At 44.8% G+C, this 20783-nt stretch overlaps 1 pseudogene; it reads left to right on the top strand.

Moving 5' to 3' along the window:
* Positions 1 to 3790: 3790 nt before the first annotated feature.
* LOC124647991 lies at positions 3791 to 11317 on the top strand (annotated as a pseudogene).
* Positions 11318 to 20783: the final 9466 nt, after the last annotated feature.

Here is a 20783-nt window from a genome sequence, read left to right as displayed (position 1 = left end):
GATTGCATGTTATGCATATTGTATTCAAATGCAACATTTTAATTTATGCATGTACCTTGGGGAGCTTCCTCATTTTACTTAAAGTATGTTTTCCTTGATCATAATAGTTTATTTCACTTGGTATCTTTTGCTTTGAATGATATTATGGGAGTGCTGATTCCATGTTTGTGCATCCATATTCCTTGAGTTGTCTATTTGTGCACAAACCTTGGGGAGCTTCCTCATATTATTTAGAGCAATCTTCTTGATCTTATCATAATATCTATCTTTCTTTTTGCATCTTATTTGTGGTTTATTTGATTGCTTGCTTCATTTGTTGCAGCTTCTTGACTTTGTTATCTTTTGCAATCTTTGATCCTCACTATGGTGTGATTCCTTCCGAATATTCTTCATTGGATACGTGCATTTGACTCCACTCAAATTATGAGAAATGCACACGGTATGGAGGAACTCTCACTATATTGGCCTTCTAAATTTTTCACCCATTTCGGCAATTGGTGCCAATGGGGGAGAAGTTTGGAGGGTTTAAGGGAATTTGGTTATGTCTTTGCTTTGTGCTTAAGCATGTGCCTTTCTTGCATTGCATCTTGTTGCTTTGCAATGTTGAATATTTCGAGTAAACTCCACTAGGCTTGGAATGCCAATGTATGCAATGAAATTCAAGTTCATTCACACGTGCATATATTATGGGGGAGTTTGCTCTATGTATTCAACTTGTTGGTTACTTAAATTCCTTACATAAACCTGATCTCTCAAAGAGATTTTCATCAATTACCAAAATGGGGGAGATTGAAAGTGCATGAAGCCCCCATGTGTGGTTTTTGTTAATTGATGACAATCCCTATGGACTAATGCTTGCATTGAATTATATTTGTAAGAGTTTTTCATAAGCAATGCTTGAACCCCATATGTTGGTTTCAAGGTTGCAATAAGAATAAATTGATGAAGAATATCAAGTGACAAGCATGTCTTGAAGAATAAGATTATGTGAGCTCTCATGTGTATCTTCAAGACACCAACATAATGAAGAAAGAAGAAATGAGGTGCAAGTTCAAGATGAGCCATCTTGAAGAGATAATGATATTGAAGTTTGCCATCCATATGGTGTTCATGGATATGTGAATACATGCCCAAAGAAGATGCTCTCCCACAGGAGTATGGGGGAGCAATTTGCAAGTCTTCAACAAGCAAGTGTAATCAAGAAAGGTGTTCCATCTTGAGGTGGACAAGATCGTCATCATCAACCTGAAGTGGAATATGCGCAAGGAAAAGGTATGATCTTGATAGAGTTTGTTTCTTACCGGTCTCGTAGTGTTAGTCGTGAGACCGGGTTATAGGATAGATAGCCATATTATCAAGAGGGGCTCGCAAGTGAGTAATTTCATCGTATCATTCGGAGTGAGCTCAAATCTTTGCATCATTGGCATCATCTTTCTTGATTCTTATTTGGTTCTCATACATTAGAGGATTTAGAGCTTGTGTTAATCTCCATGACAACCTCTAGTTCATCGGAAACGGATTTCATATGCATTCTCTATTGCGTTTTCGATAGTTGGTGATTTTTACTGGTTTGTCTTTTATAGATAGGTAAAACCTTTACTCATTTGTTTCTATCCTCCCCTGCTGGACTATGATGTTTCTATGCATATTGGTGTAGAGCTCGTTGTTGTGATTTCAACGAGCCCAAGATCATCGAAATCGAAGTCCGGATGCAAAAATTATTAAGGTTTTCGTTTCGGATTTTTTGGGTGTTTCCAGGGGCGGAAGTGCCGCCCAGAAATTGCAGCACTGCCACCCTTGGGGGCGGCACTATCGCCCAGAAATGGCAGCACTGCCGCCCGGACTCGATTTTGGCCATAACGGTCAGTTTTCTAGGGACCTATTTAAGGGGTCTTCTTCCCCAAAGGTTCCCCAGCTTCTGAGCTCGTTTTTGCCATCATTGTTGACCTTCTTTAAGCTTGATATCTCCCTCTCCCTCCATTGAATCTTGCATACATTTGAGAGAAAAGATAGAGGAGATCTAGATCTACATCTTCACCAATCAAATCCCTCTCTTTGTGAGAGGAACCACCAAGATCTAGATCTTGGAGAAACTTGGAGTTCCTTGTGGATTTCATTTGTTCTTCCTCTCTTATTCCCCCAATAAATTTAGTAGCTTTGTTGGAATTTGAGAGTAAAGGATTGGAGTATCTTTGTGGTGTTCTTGCCATTGCATTTGATGCATCGGTTTGAGATTTCCACGGTGATTCGTGAAAGTGAAAGCGAGGAGCTTGTTACTCTTGGGTTCTTGGAACCCTAGACGGTTTTTAGGACTTTGTGGTGATTTCTTGGGAGCCTCCAATTAAGTTGTAGATGTGTGCTCCAAGCTTTGTGTAAGGCCCGATTTCCGCCTCGAAGGAAATCCCTTAGTGGAACTGTGACCTAGGCCTTTGTGGCAAGGGTCACTGGAGAATAAGGTGAGGCCTTCATGGCGCTCGGTGTGTGGTGTGACTACTGCATCTTGGGGTGAGGCCTTTGTGGCGTTGGCGTGCATCGAGCAACCACACCTCAAGGTGAGGCCTCTTGTGACGTTCGGGAGTACTAAGCCACCGCACCTCTCCAACGGAGATTAGCACTCGCAAGAGTGTGAACTTTGGGATAAATCATCGTCTCCCGCGTGCCTTGGTTATCTCTATACCCGAGCTCTTTACTTATGCATTTTACTTTGTGATAGCCATCGTGCTTGAAGTTATATATCTTGATATCACATAGTTGCTTGAATTGCTTAGCATAATTAGTATATAGGCTTTGGGCTTGATAACTTAAACGCTAGTTTTATTCCGTATTTTAAAGCCCATCTCGTAAAAGTTTTAAACCGCATATTCACACCCCCCTCTAGGCGACATCCGTGTCCTTTCACATGCATCCAGGGATGAGGTGGGGGATCACACCCTGAATGTGTCCCGCAACATTGGCCGCCTCTAGGATAGCATCCAAGGCGTCAACCGCGAAATCAAACATGATGGGTGAGAGGGGGTCTCCCTAATCGTACACCTCTCCCATTCCTAAAGAAGTTGCCAACTTCCCCATTTAAGGCAATAGCCGCTTGGCCCCCGAGACCAATCGAAGGGCGCGATGGATCCATCCTGGGTCAAAGCCTTTTCTGATGAGCGCTTCTCGCAGAAAGGCCGAGTCCACACGGTCATAGGCTTTCTCGAAATCTAGCTTAAGAAAGACTCCCCTAAGTCTCTTAGTCTTTGTCTCATGGATAATCTCTTAGAGAGAAACCGCCCCTTCTTGAATATTCCTACCTTTAATGAACGCCGACTGTGCTATGCTAATAGTGCGGTGCATAATGGGAGAAAGACAGAATCACATAAGCTTTCGCAACAAACTAAAAAATCAAATTAATCTACGCTATCTGCCTAAACTGACGGATGTCCTCCGCACCATGCACCTTCGGGATGAGGGTGAGAATCCCAAAATTAGTCTCGCCACATCCACTCTCCCAAGAGCATAGTCATTCAGAATGGCTATGATGTAGGGTTTTGTCTGGGTCCAGAATTTCTTAAAACAGATCACCGACAGACCATCCGGGCCCGGGGCAATATCAACCTTCATACCAGCAAGAACCATGTCCAATTCCTTCAGAGTGAAGGTCAGCATAAGCTCGTCAGTCTCGGCCTGTGACACCCGCCCCAACGTGTGCCACACGACCGGAGACAGCCTGAGCAACCTGGGCTCCCCAGCGCCCCCCATAAGGCCCCGGTAGAACCGAAACACATGCTATTGAAGAAGAGCAAGCTCGGAGATGACCTCACCTTTAGACACCAGTCTGGTAATTAGGCATTTCGTTTGCGCCCATTGGCCATAGCAACCAGTTATGTCTGATACCTTAGCGCCCAACCCTCGTCGTGTAACCCGTATTGATATTTCCTTCCAAATTTATCACAATTTCAATAAAACAAACTTCATCACATCTCTATTCATTTTTTTCTATTGTACCTGGAATATGGTGCTTTCAAAAAGCCACTATGGTTTTTCCAAAAAAAAAAAAACTATTATGATCAATGTTTTTTGGTTACAGTCTAGCGCCGTACCCACACGTGATTGTTTTTCAGAGCCTTTGAACAACATGTTTTGCGGAAAATCTATGAACGATAGAATGAAATTCAAATGTTCCTACCATGCTTGATAGAACACATAAAAACTACTCCATCTCCTATGTTTTTGGGTGCATATGTTCCAACTTGCTTGAAAGGAATGTCCAGATAGTTTTCAAAAGCTGCTTTTAAGGGGACATTTGACTAAATGAGCTTATCACAACCAACTTTATACCAACCAGATCTTTAATCTGTGCACCAAGTAGTAGTAGCTTTCAAGTCTCGTGGACTTAACGAAGGGACAACTACATGATGAAAAAGAGGAGATCAAGGCTTCTTAACCCGTGCTCGATCTTTCTTTCCAGACTTAGTCATGCTTGCATGCATCATTAAAGGTAAAAACTCTCACTCTGCATGACTCCATCTCCCTCTCCTTCTCTTTGCTGTTAAATTGGATTGGAACAAGCTTAGAGCAATCTTTGATCTTTCCCAAAGAGCACGAGCATGCATGCACCGCCACTACCACGCTTTTTTGACTAATGCAACGGATAATGTGCAATGTTAACCCAAACTGAGCCGTTTTACTTTCACCGCTGTTATCATCCTATGTAGGTTCCACTAATGATGCGGACCTCGTAGACTTTCATGAGCGGTAGCGTGAGGTGTACCGTACGCATCTCTCAAAGGGATGTAAATGGATAGGATAATTTTCGCACCGAAACTGACGCTGAATCTATTTTAAGGTATCAATACATGATTTTAAAGAATCCGGCAAATAAATATATCCGATTTCGAGGAGGTGCTCCGGATACGGTATAGGATATAGTATAGCAAATAGCGTGCGGATATGGATTATTCAATAGATACTCCGATTTTTTTGTCAAAAGCCAAGTCCAATCTTGCAAGGTTAGTAGTTATTGAGTTACCAAATTCATTTGGCGAGCATGTTTAGCTCTAAATTTCTATTAGTGCTTGAGTTTTAGCGTATTATGCCTCTTTTTTCTTAAGTACACAAGACGAACGTTTAAATCTCTCTTAAGATTTGCAAGAACTATAACTATGTACCGATGAGAGCATGTATCAGACTATTTTTTATTTCCGGTCCTAGTCTGTCCCATTTCCGATTCGAATCCACAATCTGGTATATCTGGATTCGAATCTGAAATCGATCAATATCCACTCCTATTCGAATCCGAGAAAAATATATGGTAAAGGATATAGTATGAGCAAAATCCGATTCGATCTGTTTACACCCCAACATCAAATGAGCCAACCCCTAACATCACCGCCGCGGACGATCCGAAGTGCTCCATCCAGCCTGCCGTCCAGCAGCACGCGCCACCGCTGTCTTGAATCCATCCTTGCCATCTCACCGTGGTCACCATCACGAGGCCTAGAGGAAGGAAATGGGGCATTAGGGTCGGGGTAGCAACACTACTGTGTGCGGGAGGGAATTACTTCCACTGCCTTCGCGATAGCCAACCGAACGCGGCAGCGGAGACACACGAGGCCCGTATTGGCCTGGTTGGGCCCAAACTGGCCCGCAAAGTCTCCGCCGCGCTGCAGCAGGCCGACTGGTAGCGCTGCCACAGGCCGGCTGACAGCGCTGCCACCACCCATCCCTGCCGACACACCTCCTCCACCTCTAGGAGCTTCGCCGCCGCGCCTGGGGCAGCCCTGAAAGTGCATGGAGCCCCCATGTGTGGTTTTGGTAATTAATGACAATCCCTATGGACTAATGTTTGCATTGAGTTATATGTGTAGGAGTTGTCCATAGGCAATTCTTGAACCATATGTTGGCTTCAAGGTTGCAATAAGAAGAAATTGATGAAGGATATCAAGTGTCAAGTTTGTCTTGAAGATGAAGATGAAGTGAGCCCTCAAGTTATCTCAAGACATCAACATGATGAAGAATGAAGAAATGAAGTGCAAGTTCAAGATGAGCCATCTTGAAGAGATCCTTTGCTTGAGTCTTGCCATCCTTATGGTGATCATGGATATGTGGAGTTGCGTCGAAGAAGAAGCTCTCCCATGGTGGATTATGGGGGAACAATCCACAAGACGTCGTCAAGCAAGCACAAGCAAGAAAGGCGTTCCATCTTGTTGCGGTCAAGATCGTCATCATCGAGATCAAGTGGAATGCGCAAGGTTAAGGTTTGCTCTTGATAGGGTTTCTTTCTCACCGGTCTCATGGTGTAGTTGGAGACCGGTTTATAGTTTAGTTGCCGTACTATCAAGAGGGCTCTCGAGTGAGTAACTCGATCGTATCGTTCGGAGAGAGCTCAAACCTTTGCATCCTTGCATCATCTTTCTTGGTTGTTATTTAGATCTTATCCATGTGATGTTTTAGAGCTTGTGCTTATTCTCATGACAAGCTCTAGTTCATCGAAAACGGATTTTGCATAGATCACTTGTTGCGTTTTCGAGTTTGGTGATTTTCTCGGTTTCTCATGTTGAGGTATTGCACCTCTAAAAATCATAGAAAATCACCCCCCACTGATTTCCATATTCAATGTGAAGAACCGAGCAGCTAGCCCCGAATCAATTTCTCGTCCCTGTTCGGCGCTGATTCCTTCTTCTCTCGCAGATGCGGCGTCTGCATCCCGACAGCGTGCCGTTTGGATGCTCGGGACGGAGTCCCCGCGCCGAGGTTCCTCCACAGTCGGAAGCAAGGTACGGCGTTTCAGATCATGGGGCTCGATTCAGGTTTATGCACACTTTAGCCGTAGTTACGTATATGTGTCCATCGCTAGGCTATCGATGACCCGAATAGGTGTGTGTGACTGTGTGAGTGTGTCAGCTGTAAAACAGGCAGTATATCCGATGAGGTTACGAACATTCTGCCGATACCTTGCATCAAACTGATGTGGTGGTTAATTCATAGTTTCTCCGCGAATAGTTTCTAGCAAATTTGATCCTTCACTTCCCTTTTTCCTGTTAATGTTTGGAGGATGGCATGTCTGATGTCTCTCATGTTGCTGTGCCCGTCGTCAAATGCCACCTAGTTTATTTGCATAGCCTGTGTTGAAATGGCACCGTCCATATGCAAAAATCCAGAAAGATGTATCTTTCCCCCTTTGTTGGTCCATTCCCCCTCCTATTCATCTTCAATCTAGTTAACAACTCCAGCCCAAATTTGCCCGAGATGGTGAGATCTTGGCCCTTCATTCTGTTGCCCCGCTGCCCTCCGTTCAGCCTGTCAGTAGTCACCCCGCTTCTTGTCGTGCTGCCTAACGCCCCGCTGCCTGCCGGCTGCCCGCTGGAGAACTGGATAACTGCCCGAGACGACGAGACCTCCGCCGTTCGCCAGTCCCTTGCCTGGCCTGGGGCTGACTCCCTTCGATCTAGAGCCTGGACCGCCATGAATTTTTTTTTCTTTTGAAACAAGACCCCCCAAGAGAGGCCCAGCTTATATTGAAAGCTTTTTGGAGTAGTTTTACAGCAAAAACAAACAAGCACGCTCTAAGACCTTACGCACCCCGTGTGCGCCTGAAGGAGATAGACAGTAAGCAAATAACCAGGCAGCACCAGGAGGCATTGCAGAGTAAAAGAGAAAGAAACATATCAGGAGGGAACACAGCCCGCGACCAAAGTTTTCCTCCAGAACAACAAACTAAAAACACTCCCAGGACAGGCAAGAAGTTACAAGTACTGGAGAGAAGAGAGCTCAGCCAATTCCATCTCTCTCCGCCGCAGCTGCGACCCCTGGCGCCCGTAGCTTATTATCAATCTTGCTCATGATCTCTTCCGAAGAAGCCCAGTGCTTATGAGCGATCAGCAGCCTCCACTGCAACATAAGAGAAAGAGCACGATAAAGAGGGTAAGCCTATACATGGATTTAGAGGAAAACCTCCCATTCCTCTTCAAATCCCAATTAACCTTATCTTCATTCTCATTTAGCACCACTCGTTCCATCCACCTACACAACTCCTGCCATTCCCCTACCTCTACAGAGCCAAAAGTTCACGTTAAATGTAAGATTTACAGCCCCATTTTGAAGGACAAGCATGGATCTGTCTCATTCTGTTGGTTACAACAGACAAAGTCGTGAGACTGTATGTCTACCACTCCAAACATCTAGCCAGAAAAAAGTCTTCCGCCTGTTCCCCACTATATAACTAGACCCCATTTTAAACCGCATTTGATTTTATGCAGTCCAGTCCAAAATTGAGATTCACCAATCTCATTAGACTCGTAGAAAGTAGAAACCCTTGTTACCCATACAATTATTCCTCAACAGTTGACAACATAAATCTTGTGCCCCACTTCCCAATTTATAAATCCATTTACTTAGGAGATAAACATTCCTAACCCTAGTGTCTGCAAAGCCCAGGCCTCCAAAATCCTTTGGCTTGCATAACTCTTCCCATTTAACCATGTGATATTTGTTTTCGTCTCCCACACCTGCCCAGAAAAACCTGGCTCTAGACATGTCCATTCTATAATGATTTGAATCATTAATTTGATAAAACCCCATAGCATAAATAGGGATGCTATCTAAGCAGGAATCAATGAGGATCTACCTGCCCCCGCGAGGAGGCCAATGCATTAAACCCATTTTCCAGTCTTTTGTCCACTTCCTTAGGGACAAAAGCTAAATCTCTTGATAGTAGCTTATTACATCCCACAGGGAGCCCCAAATATTTCAAAGGTAGGGTCCCAGCATATTAGCCACCCTGACCTGATCAGCTTCACTGATCCCTACCCCCATGAACTCACTCTTTTGGTAATTGATTTTTAATCTAGACATGGCTTCACAGCAATATAAAATGAATTTTATTGCAGCAATGCTATCATCATCATTCTCAGTAAGAATGATGAATTTTATTGCCACCATGAAGTTCTCTCAATGCTGCTCGGTTTCTCTTTGTCTCGCTTGGTCGAACGACGTGAAGTGGAGCAGTTCGTGCTAGAAAGAGTTGGCAAGGCCCGACACCACGGCCCAACAGGCTAAGTTTTCTTTACTTTTTTTTAATTTTTGGTTCTACGATCGATATGTACGCGGAAATTCAATTCGGCTCCCGGGTGCGTATGCTCCCTCTACCAAAAAATCATATTTGAAATGTCGAAAAGTTTGGACAAAATTCTACATGTACATCTCCATAATATATGTACGTTTGTCAAGTTTCACGAAAAACCAATATTTTTTGTGGTCTATGTAAAAAGGAGAAAATTTATCTTCTCTGAAAAGCATTATTTTTAGCACTCAATTTTGTCTTTTTTACACACGTCACATGATAAGTCGATTTTTTATGAAACGACTTTGTGAGCGCGTAGCACGTAAAGATGTACGTGCGAATTTTTTGTTCCATTTTTTTTTGAAATTTAAAATACGTGTAAGATGCATTTCAAAATATAGGGAGCATATGCACCCATATTCCAAAACACCACTCCCGTATGTACGCTGCATACGTATAGAAGATTTTTTGTCGCGATCCAAGGTAGGGCGGGAGCCCGGCCTCGCCCTACGAGAGCTTCGCCTGCCTCTGTTCGCGACCACCCCGCCACCTCTACACGGAGGAGCACCGGGTCAGACGGCTGCAGTGTCAACGCCTTGCTCCTCGTCTGCAGCATCTCCTGGACGTTTTTGGGAGTGCGGGTTGATATCATACCTTTTGAGGGTTTTAAAATACAAACATCCGAACGTAACAACACCATCACCACCTATTCCAATTTATTAGTAAAGACTTAGCTGTAGTTAGGTGTATGTGTCCAGTGCTAGGCTATCAGTAACCTGAATAGGTGTGTCTGTAAAACCGGCAGTATATCCAATAAGGTTATGAATATTCTGATGATAGATTAATTCATAATTTTTTTGCGAATAGTTTCTAGCAAATTTTATTCTTCACTTCCCTTTTTCCTGTTAATGTTTGGAAGATGGCACGTCTCTCATGTTGCTGTACCCGTTGTTAAAAGCCACCTAGTTTATTTGCATAACCTGTGTTAAAATGGCACTGTGGATTTTTTCCGAGTTACCGCTTAGAAAATCAGCATGGTACTAGCCAGGATGCCACTGATTGCACCACTGTTTTTTCAGTTTTCCTATAAAATGAACTCCCGGTCCTTGGTTATCTTACCATACACTAGTTATTGGTAGGGTGAATATATTGTTTGTTTGCTGAACTAAAATGTAGTAGCCAAGCTCTGATGATCTCATGTTTTGATTGCAGCGAAAAGACGGTCTTCAACATCTTGGTCCTTGAGGGCTGGTCTATGGGACTCTCTCAAATCTGGGTAAAGTACATTGTCCACCCTTACTAAAATTTAGTTTTATGTCTCACTTCTGAATATATCTTCATATTCTTGACATTATCTACTGTTGTAAATAAATCACTATTTCCTGAACTTTTGTCCTTTGATGAAAAAGGTTAAGCAAGTCCAGATTTCCCACATTGTCTGGGTTGGGACAGTTTACATTATGTTGCCAATATATCTTCATACTAACTACCATCGTAAATAAATACACTATTTATCAACATCCTACCACTATGTAAATCTAGTTCGATATTTTCCTTTTATTGTCAAGTCAACTAAGGAATACCGAACATAAACCCGGAAACTCAGTCTTTCTTGTATGTTACATACCTTTGGAGTGTTATCAAGTTGTCACAAACTGTGCTTCTTAAATTTGTAGTTTCTGAAAAAAGGAATTCATTGGTTTTGTTTTGCAGATTTTTAAATACTAATAACAGTACAGAGACAGTAGAGCCACCTTCAACACCAATTGAAGACGAAGAACCTATACCCGAGGAGCTAATGCTTTTGGAAAGGACACTCCCTGATGGTAGCACAGAGCAGATCATGTTTTCTTCAGCTGGTGATATTGATGTATATGATCTCCAAGCCTTATGTGATAAGGTGATCCTTCTTCAAAAGCAACTTTGATATTTCTTGCAGGGTTAGGCTATAGTTTTGGACTTTTGGTTACGTCAGTTTCTGCAAGTTCATGTTATCTCCTTAGAAATTTGTTCAGTAGCAAATATTAATGTTTGCAATGTTAATCTCATAGGTAGGATGGCCACGCAGACCTCTAACAAAAATAGCTGCATCGTTAAGAAACAGCCTACTTGGTCGCTACACTACATTCCATAATTAGATCTTCGAAACAGGTAAATTTCCTTATTGTTTCGGGTCTTGTGTGTTCTCGCGAATAAAGTTGAACCACGCATCCTAATCGGAAGATTATTTGCGTAAATTCATTTATCTAGATGATGAACATCCGAGTGTACTTGTAGAAGTTATTTGACAGAGGGAGAAGAGAGGAAGCAACTAATTGGCATGGCGCGAGCAACTTCGGACCATGCCTTCAATGCTACAATCCGGGATGTTCTCGTCGACCCATCCTATCAGGTCAATTGATCAACTTTTCTGCTTTCTGTTATGAAAATCCGAGTCCACGCTTCTATTCGTTACATGAAGGATCTTGGACTTTACGATGGCTTGCACCTGCTACTATTTCAGGGTCAAGGTCTCGGAAAAACACTCATGGAAAAAGTAATCCGTACTTTGCTTCAGAGAGATATCAACAACATTACACTATTTGCAGACAGTAAAGGTGCAAAAACTAGATCCCCACAACTGTGTTTTTTCTGCCAAAAACATACCGAGATTCGTAAGACCTATCTCGAGTAGAATTGCTAGGTAGAATTGTGCATTCCTTGTACTATATGCACGCGATGCAGCACATTAATAGCGTTTCACGTGCTCAAATTCACGAAAATGGATATTAAGTTCATAGGGGCCGCATATCGTATAAACCACAGAATGCAGCACACTATTGCCATTTCATCGACGGACTAACGGACCGTTCAACTTTCTTCCTGTATCCCGTTAATTGCGGTCGTAGACTTCTATAAGAACATGGGATTCGAAGCGGACCCTCGGGGCATCAAGGGCATGTTCTGGTACCCCAGGCTCTAGATGTCGGTGGTGGCGCGGCACCCGTCAATCGTCTCTAGAAGAGCGACGACCGGCACAGTTTCCTCCAGTGCAGAAGGAATGATGCCATGCCATGTGTAACAGTGACTCGAGAGACTGATGCCATGCCATGTGCAATAGGCTGTCTCTCTCCCAGGTCCTGTTCAGTCTTTATGCAAGTAGGAAAGTATCGTTGTACTAGGAAGGAGACGGCTCATCGGTTTCCATGTACGACACATGATACCATGGAAGTCTGAACTCGTAATGAAGAAACTGTTTTCGAATCAATCTGTCAAGTACCTTGACTCAATCGACCATTCTGTCAGCACCGGAGTTATGCCCGATCGTTCTTGTCATTATTGATCCGTGGAAATTTTTCTTTTTGTATGAGCTCATTAACTCCGTCGTCTATTGAGGAGTTGGGTCATGGTGGCTTTCTTGTTCCAGGCCGTCGACAAGCCACTGAAATGAATGTAGTCGTTGTCATATTCTCCCGGTGCTCATCACCAGTATCTTCAACGACAAGCAGCTGCTTGCAGTCAGCGCGTGCGTTCTTGACCAAATCTAAAGTAATGGATTATGTTTCTTGTGGCACGGCCGCACGTCCCAACCGATCGGAATCCATGAATGAATGAGAGCTTGAGTTTTCTATGCTCTGTCGTCGCTTGCGTTGTCTTGCTAGAGGATCCCGCCGTGACGTGCGGGCTACATAGTTTGCGCTCGCCACGGCAGCGATAATGCAACTCGACTATCCGGAAGAAATCTGTTTTGGCTGGCTAGCAGCAAATCGATTATTAGTTAGACGATTATTTTGGCGAATTCTTCGTCCAAAACAGCGCGGTGAAAGAAAAGATCAGAATATTTAGTACTATATCTATAATAAATGTCGGAGTTCCAACTTGCTTGAAAGGAATGTCCAGATAGTTTTCAAAAGCTGCTTTTAAGGGGACATTTGACTAAATGAGCTTATCACAACCAACTTTATACCAACCAGATCTTTAATCTGTGCACCAAGTAGTAGTAGCTTTCAAGTCTCGTGGACTTAACGAAGGGACAACTACATGATGAAAAAGAGGAGATCAAGGCTTCTTAACCCGTGCTGATCTTTCTTTCCAGACTTAGTCATGCTTGCATGCATCATTAAAGGTAAAAACTCTCACTCTGCATGACTCCATCTCCCTCTCCTTCTCTTTGCTGTTAAATTGGATTGGAACAAGCTTAGAGCAATCTTTGATCTTTCCCAAAGAGCACGAGCATGCATGCACCGCCACTACCACGCTTTTTTGACTAATGCAACGGATAATGTGCAATGTTAACCCAAACCGAGCCGTTTTACTTTCACCGTTGTTATCATCCTATGTAGGTTCCACTAATGATGCGGACCTCGTAGACTTTCATGAGCGGTAGCGTGAGGTGTACCGTACGCATCTCTCAAAGGGATGTAAATGGATAGGATAATTTTCGCACCGAAACTGACGCTGAATCTATTTTAAGGTATCAATACATGATTTTAAAGAATCCGGCAAATAAATATATCCGATTTCGAGGAGGTGCTCCGGATACGGTATAGGATATAGTATAGCAAATAGCGTGCGGATATGGATTATTCAATAGATACTCCGATTTTTTTGTCAAAAGCCAAGTCCAATCTTGCAAGGTTAGTAGTTATTGAGTTACCAAATTCATTTGGCGAGCATGTTTAGCTCTAAATTTCTATTAGTGCTTGAGTTTTAGCGTATTATGCCTCTTTTTTCTTAAGTACACAAGACGAACGTTTAAATCTCTCTTAAGATTTGCAAGAACTATAACTATGTACCGATGAGAGCATGTATCAGACTATTTTTTATTTCCGGTCCTAGTCCGTCCCATTTCCGATTCGAATCCACAATCTGGTATATCTGGATTCGAATCTGAAATCGATCAATATCCACTCCTATTCGAATCCGAGAAAAATATATGGTAAAGGATATAGTATGAGCAAAATCCGATTCGATCTGTTTACACCCCAACATCAAATGAGCCAACCCCTAACATCACCGCCGCGGACGATCCGAAGTGCTCCATCCAGCCTGCCGTCCAGCAGCACGCGCCACCGCTGTCTTGAATCCATCCTTGCCATCTCACCGTGGTCACCATCACGAGGCCTAGAGGAAGGAAATGGGGCATTAGGGTCGGGGTAGCAACACTACTGTGTGCGGGAGGGAATTACTTCCACCGCCTTCGCGATAGCCAACCGAACGCGGCAGCGGAGACACACGAGGCCCGTATTGGCCTGGTTGGGCCCAAACCGGCCCGCAAAGTCTCCGCCGCGCCGCAGCGAGGCCGACCGGTAGCGCTGCCACAGGCCGGCTGACAGCGCTGCCACCACCCATCCCTGCCGACACACCTCCTCCACCTCTAGGAGCTTCGCCGCCGCGCCTGGGGCAGCCCTGAAAGTGCATGGAGCCCCCATGTGTGGTTTTGGTAATTAATGACAATCCCTATGGACTAATGTTTGCATTGAGTTATATGTGTAGGAGTTGTCCATAGGCAATTCTTGAACCATATGTTGGCTTCAAGGTTGCAATAAGAAGAAATTGATGAAGGATATCAAGTGTCAAGTTTGTCTTGAAGATGAAGATGAAGTGAGCCCTCAAGTTATCTCAAGACATCAACATGATGAAGAATGAAGAAATGAAGTGCAAGTTCAAGATGAGCCATCTTGAAGAGATCCTTTGCTTGAGTCTTGCCATCCTTATGGTGATCATGGATATGTGGAGTTGCGTCGAAGAAGAAGCTCTCCCATGGTGGATTATGGGGGAACAATCCACAAGACGTCGTCAAGCAAGCACAAGCAAGAAAGGCGTTCCATCTTGTTGCGGTCAAGATCGTCATCATCGAGATCAAGTGGAATGCGCAAGGTTAAGGTTTGCTCTTGATAGGGTTTCTTTCTCACCGGTCTCATGGTGTAGTTGGAGACCGGTTTATAGTTTAGTTGCCGTACTATCAAGAGGGCTCTCGAGTGAGTAACTCGATCGTATCGTTCGGAGAGAGCTCAAACCTTTGCATCCTTGCATCATCTTTCTTGGTTGTTATTTAGATCTTATCCATGTGATGTTTTAGAGCTTGTGCTTATTCTCATGACAAGCTCTAGTTCATCGAAAACGGATTTTGCATAGATCACTTGTTGCGTTTTCGAGTTTGGTGATTTTCTCGGTTTCTCATGTTGAGGTATTGCACCTCTAAAAATCATAGAAAATCACCCCCCACTGATTTCCATATTTCCACTTTTTGTTGGGTAGCTCTTGTTGTCCTCTTTCCAACAAAATTAGTTTCATCTCGTTCTGATTCTTCAATCTCAAGATATTCGCATTTCCATATTTGAGTTTAAAAGAAAGAAGAAAAAGAGAAGAAAAGGAAAGAAGAGGAGGGGTGGTCGCCGGCGGTGGTGCGGGCGGTACCACCGGCCACGCAGCGGCCGGAGCCTCCGGGCTTGGTACCGCCCGTGGTACCGGGGAGCCAATTGTGGCTCAGTACATGTGCCAGGGAGGTTGGAGCCCCGGCGGTACCTTGGCCGGTACCCCGGCCGGAGGCTCCGGCCTCCCCTCCCGGCCCGCGCGCCCCAAGCCTCGCCGCGCTGCTCGACCATGGCCGGTAGTACCGGCCCTTCCTGGCCGGTACCTCCGGCCTCCCCCTCCCAGCCCACAGCGCCTCCAACGGGCAGATTTTTTGGTGGTCTCTTTTTAATCCCCCCTTCTCTCTCACCTTGGTTCTTCTTCCTCCTCTCTCTCTCAAGCCTCTCTCCTCCATTGTTGTTGACATTTTGAAGCTTGAGATCTTTCTCCCCTTCCCATGATTCTTGCATCTATTTGAGAGAAAGATTGAGGGGATCTAGATCCACACTTTGACCAAACCAAATCATCTCTTTGTGAGTGAATCTTTGGGATCTAGATCTTGGAGAATTTTGTGTTCTCCTCTTTGTTCTTCCTCTCTTATTCCCCCAATAGCTTTTGTAGCTTTGTTGGAATTTGAGAGAGAAGGACTTGAGCATATTTGTGGTGTTCTTGCCATTGCATTTGGTGCATCGGTTTGAGTTCTCCACGGTGATTCGTGGAGGTGAAAGCAAGGAAGTTGTTACTCTTGGGTTCTTGGAACCCTAGACGGATTCTAGACCTTTGTGGTGATTTGTTGGGAGCCTCCAATTAAGTTGTGGATGTGTGCCCCAATCTTTGTGTAAGGCCCGGTTTCCGCCTCGAAGGAAATCCCTTAGTGGAACCGTGACCTAGGCCTTTGTGGCGAGGGTCACCGGAGATTTAGGTGAGGCGCCTTCGTGGCGTTAGGTGTGTGGTGTGAGTACCGCATCTTGGGGTGAGGCCTTTGTGGCGTTGGTGTGCATCGAGCAACCACACCTCAAAGTGAGCCTCTTGTGGCGTTCGGGAGCACTAAGCAACCGCACCTCTCCACCGGAGATTAGCACTCGCAAGAGTGTGAACTCCGGGATAAATCATCGTCTCCCGCGTGCCTCGGTTATCTCTATACCCGAGCTCTTTACTTATGCACTTTACCTTGTGATAGCCATCGTGCTTGAAGTTATATATATCTTGCTATCATACTTGCTTGTATTGCTTAGCATAAGTTGTTGGTGCTCATAGGTGAACCATAGTATATAGGCTTTGGGCTTGACAAAGTAAACGCTAGTTTTATTCCGCATTTGTTAAGCCCATCTCGCAAAAGTTTTAAATCGCCTATTCACCCCCCAGCTCTAGGCGACATCCGTATCCTTTCAAGCCCACCTAGACCCAAATGGGTTCCAACGGGCCCAAATCTGGACCAGCCGGCCGACCACAAGCTCCCCGTCGCCCCATCACCAAAGAGCCGCACCATCGCCATCGGAACCACCTGGCCGCGTCGGACCGCCATCAGCCAAAGCACACCTTCATGGGCCACCACGCGCCGTGTCCCAGCTCCTCGTTGTCGGGGATAAGTCGCCCACCGCCACTAGCAATCGTGACAACGGTGGATGGGATGAGCGGGAGGATAGATGCGGTGCTAGGGTTTACCCCTGGTCGCCCGCGGGGTGGTGGGGGTGGGGGGTCGATAGGAGCGGATCCCGGAACGTTCCTTTATAAAATCTAAGGCCCCTTCTTTCTACTAACAAATGGGCACAAACAGTGTTCAAGAAAATGATCGACACCAATGTATTGTTAACAAATGTCAACCACATCCCCCTTCGAAAGATACAAAATTTCTGGTCTCAGAATCTAACCGAAGACATCTAGACACAAAATCCACACAATTACTACTCCCTCCGTTTAAAAATAGATATCTTAATATTTTCTTGATACATGTGTATGTAAAACTAAAGTGTGTCTAGATACATCTATATCTAGATAAAACTAAAGTGTGTCTAGATACATCTTAATATTTTTAGACCAAGCTAGTAGTAAATTTATAAAAATCTTTAAGAAATCACGTATATAGATATTGGGTTCAAACATACCCATATAATAATGTGCACATTTATTAAGTTTTTTGAAAATAAGAATGATAAAGTTTGAATTTCACCTGTTATTTTGAGAACAAGCGTCCTAGTTTACCAATGATTAGCCCCCCTAACCCAGCGGCACCTACACCTCATTTACCCAACAATACATTCCACCGTTAGATAAACTTTCGAAAACATCCATGTAATTGTCATGTACTCCCTCCGTCCGCAAATAAGTGGATATTTTCATTTTTTGGAAGTCAAACATTTTGAAAGTTGACTATATTTTTACACAAATAACAACATATGTGGCATAAAACTACAATATTATTGAACTACATATCAAGATAGTGTAGCAATATTAATTTGGTGTCATAAATGCTGCTACTTTTTCTAAAAAGTTAGTCAAAGTTAATAGCGTTTAACTTACATGTCCTAACATAAACTTATTTGTAGATGGAGGGAGTATGTGTTGTTTAAAGTAGCCATCTGCGTAGATCGCGCCAATTAGATGAACTGCAATAAATCTAGGTCAACTAGAGTGGATAAGATGGCAGCATTAAAGATGTTGCCTGCAGTATTCTCACAAACTACAGGTTAGGCAAATAATCAGACATTTCATGAAGGCTTCAAAATTCTCATGTCAGTAAAGTTAAATCAAACCTATGAAATGAATATTCTTGAAATTTAAAATTTTAACAATAAGTACTATATTGCATACCTCCCATCTCTTAAGGTGGATGGGCCATTCATCCTGTAAAACCTTTGAGATTAGTTTAGTTTGTGCATGTTTAATTTTTCTACATTTTATTTGTTGTAGGCTTAGAGGCAAAAAAAAAAGTGCCAAGATGCAATATTTGTTGCCTGATGCCTATCTTGTTAATGTGACGAGTCTTTCGTGCCCATATTTATTTCAGTTTCTTCAATATGTTGCACTATCGGAACTTTCTCGAGAAAGTGATATAATTGCTCTTGAGAAAATAACGCATTCCTACGTTAAAACATGTGATGATTCATGTGTGCCTATTTTTCAAAAACCCAACAGTTAAACTAGAGTATAGTATGTTAGTTGCACATAGCTTTCTTGTCTTATATCTTCATGGTCACCACTTAATTTTTCACTACCTTGTAGAAAGAAAATTTTCTTTGTATATTTTAGTATTTTCATAATTATCCTTGTCCTGATAAAAACAAGCTATCTACTCGACATGAATTCAAAAAAGAGATAATACTATTGGTTAAATATGTGAACCTCCTACTGATTAATAATGATAAATGTATTTTAATTTTTGTAATGTAAATGGCACTCAAACTAGCACAACAACACATTTTTATTTTCTCTCATGGTATATGGAGATAAAATACTAACGGTACCATCACATGTTCAAAATATAATTTTATTTAACGACCTTAATATCATATCTGTGAAGGCTCAAATGTTATTGGTTAGAAAAATGTTAGAATACACTAAAATCAGGCCCACAAATATCTAGAGTGATCTTTGTTTTTCTTAAATTGAGAGTGGATTTGTTACCACCGGGACACCGGGTGGCACTGCCCCCCCCCCCCCCCTGTTGCGGTAGCTGCCGTCGGATGACTATCCTGAGATTCGGTCTGAGCTACTGATGTTTCCAAGTAGTGATTCCTAAACTTTTTTTAAACAGTAGGCCTAAGCTCTGCGGTAAATTAATAACGCCAACAACGGCAGATACAAACGTGCTTACACACAGCTTACAGGCAAACAACACAAAAAACACACAGAAGATAAACGAAGATCATAGCTTGCGGCCCTATAGCCACAACCCAACACTAAGACTAAAACTAAGAAGGTGCAGATCACAGGAGGAGGCCACTGACAGCATGCCATCACTGCTCTAGCCGGCACACCAGGGCCCATACACCGCCGTCTTCACCTCCGGAAGGGACCCCATGTCCCTCGCCCTGTATCGACGAGCGCCGAACCGTCAGGAGGCGAAGGAGTTCACCCTAGAACACCGGGGAGGGGGGGGGGGCAAAGGGAGTCGTGATACCGGGGAAGGAGCCACCAAAGACGCAGGGGAGCTCCGCCAAATGATCGCCGCCACCAAAGCTTCAACCACCGCATTGGACCAAAAGCTGTTGGACGAAGAGGAAACGAACCAAAGAAGAAACGGCCGAAGCCGCCACAGCCGCCTCCGGCGAAGAGCTCAACCACCGTCCTTGCATTTCCCAAGATGGCGCCTTCAAGAAGGTGCACGGCATCGCAACGCCGCCGCCATCCGAAACAGGAACCAGGGCTTTCGCCCAAGACAGTGAGGGGCAGGGAAGGGTGGTACCTCGACGAGGCCTTCAAGAAGGAGCACTGCGCCCGCAGTGTCGTCACCGTCGTGGCCAACACCGCTGGCCAAGGGTTTCCCCCCCCCAGCAACCGCCCCACACCGGACTAGCCTGCCCAGCACCTGGACCGACGGAGACCGCCAAGCACCAGATCTGGCAGGGGAGGAGCAAAACGCGCGAGAGGAGGCTTCACCTTCAGATCTGGGACCATGGCCGGCGGCACAGCCCGACGCCCCAACCTCCGACCACCGTCTCCTCGCCGCCCGCACGGCCGAGGGAGAGGGAGAGCACGCACCGCGGACGCCACCCGCCGCAGAATCGACGCCATCTAGCCCGTCCGGGGCCGCCGCCCCGGCGTACCGTAGCCCTCCACGCGAGGCAGGGCGGCGAGATCCCCACCGCCACCTTCATCGGAGCCGCGCGGGCTTGCCCGATAGCCCCTCTGGTGGCGGCGAGGTTGGGAGCGGAGGAGGAGAGGGGGGAGGCGAGCTAGGGTTTTCGCCCCCGGTGTCGCCCCAGAGGAGCGGCACAGGAGGCAGGGGCGTGATTCCTAAACTAGCTTGAACCCTAGGGGTGCAGCGGTGTACCCGCCTCATGTCAGCTCATGGGCGTGGCGAGTGTAGTCGAGTACACTGCCCGGTTTTGGATGCTTGTGTTTTACCCGCATGCGCGCGCAGGCCCAAATAGGCTCCGACGTGATGATTCGAACGCTGAATCTGTTTCAGTCTATATGCGTGGGATAGTTTTTAGAACATGCCAACCTAAAATGCTAGCTATCACTCTAATTTTTTTGCCGTCGACTGCTCAGCTAGAGGAGACATAAAGCGATGGCCACTGCATGCGGATTGATGTCACAGGCTATGCAACTGTTGGCTCTTTGTTGCTGTCTGGCTCCATGAGGCAAAGCGTGCACGTGTACGGAAAACCATGCCCACTCTGCAAAGAAATGTGGATGCGTGTGCCGCTCTGGTGCCGCGGCAGGGCGCGACGAAGCTACGCGCCTC

The sequence above is a fragment of the Lolium rigidum genome, chromosome 4, assembly GCF_022539505.1.
Source record: "Lolium rigidum isolate FL_2022 chromosome 4, APGP_CSIRO_Lrig_0.1, whole genome shotgun sequence".
NCBI lineage: Eukaryota > Viridiplantae > Streptophyta > Magnoliopsida > Poales > Poaceae > Lolium > Lolium rigidum.
Note: the sequence above shows the minus strand (reverse complement) of the source record. Positions and strands in the feature narration are given on the sequence as shown.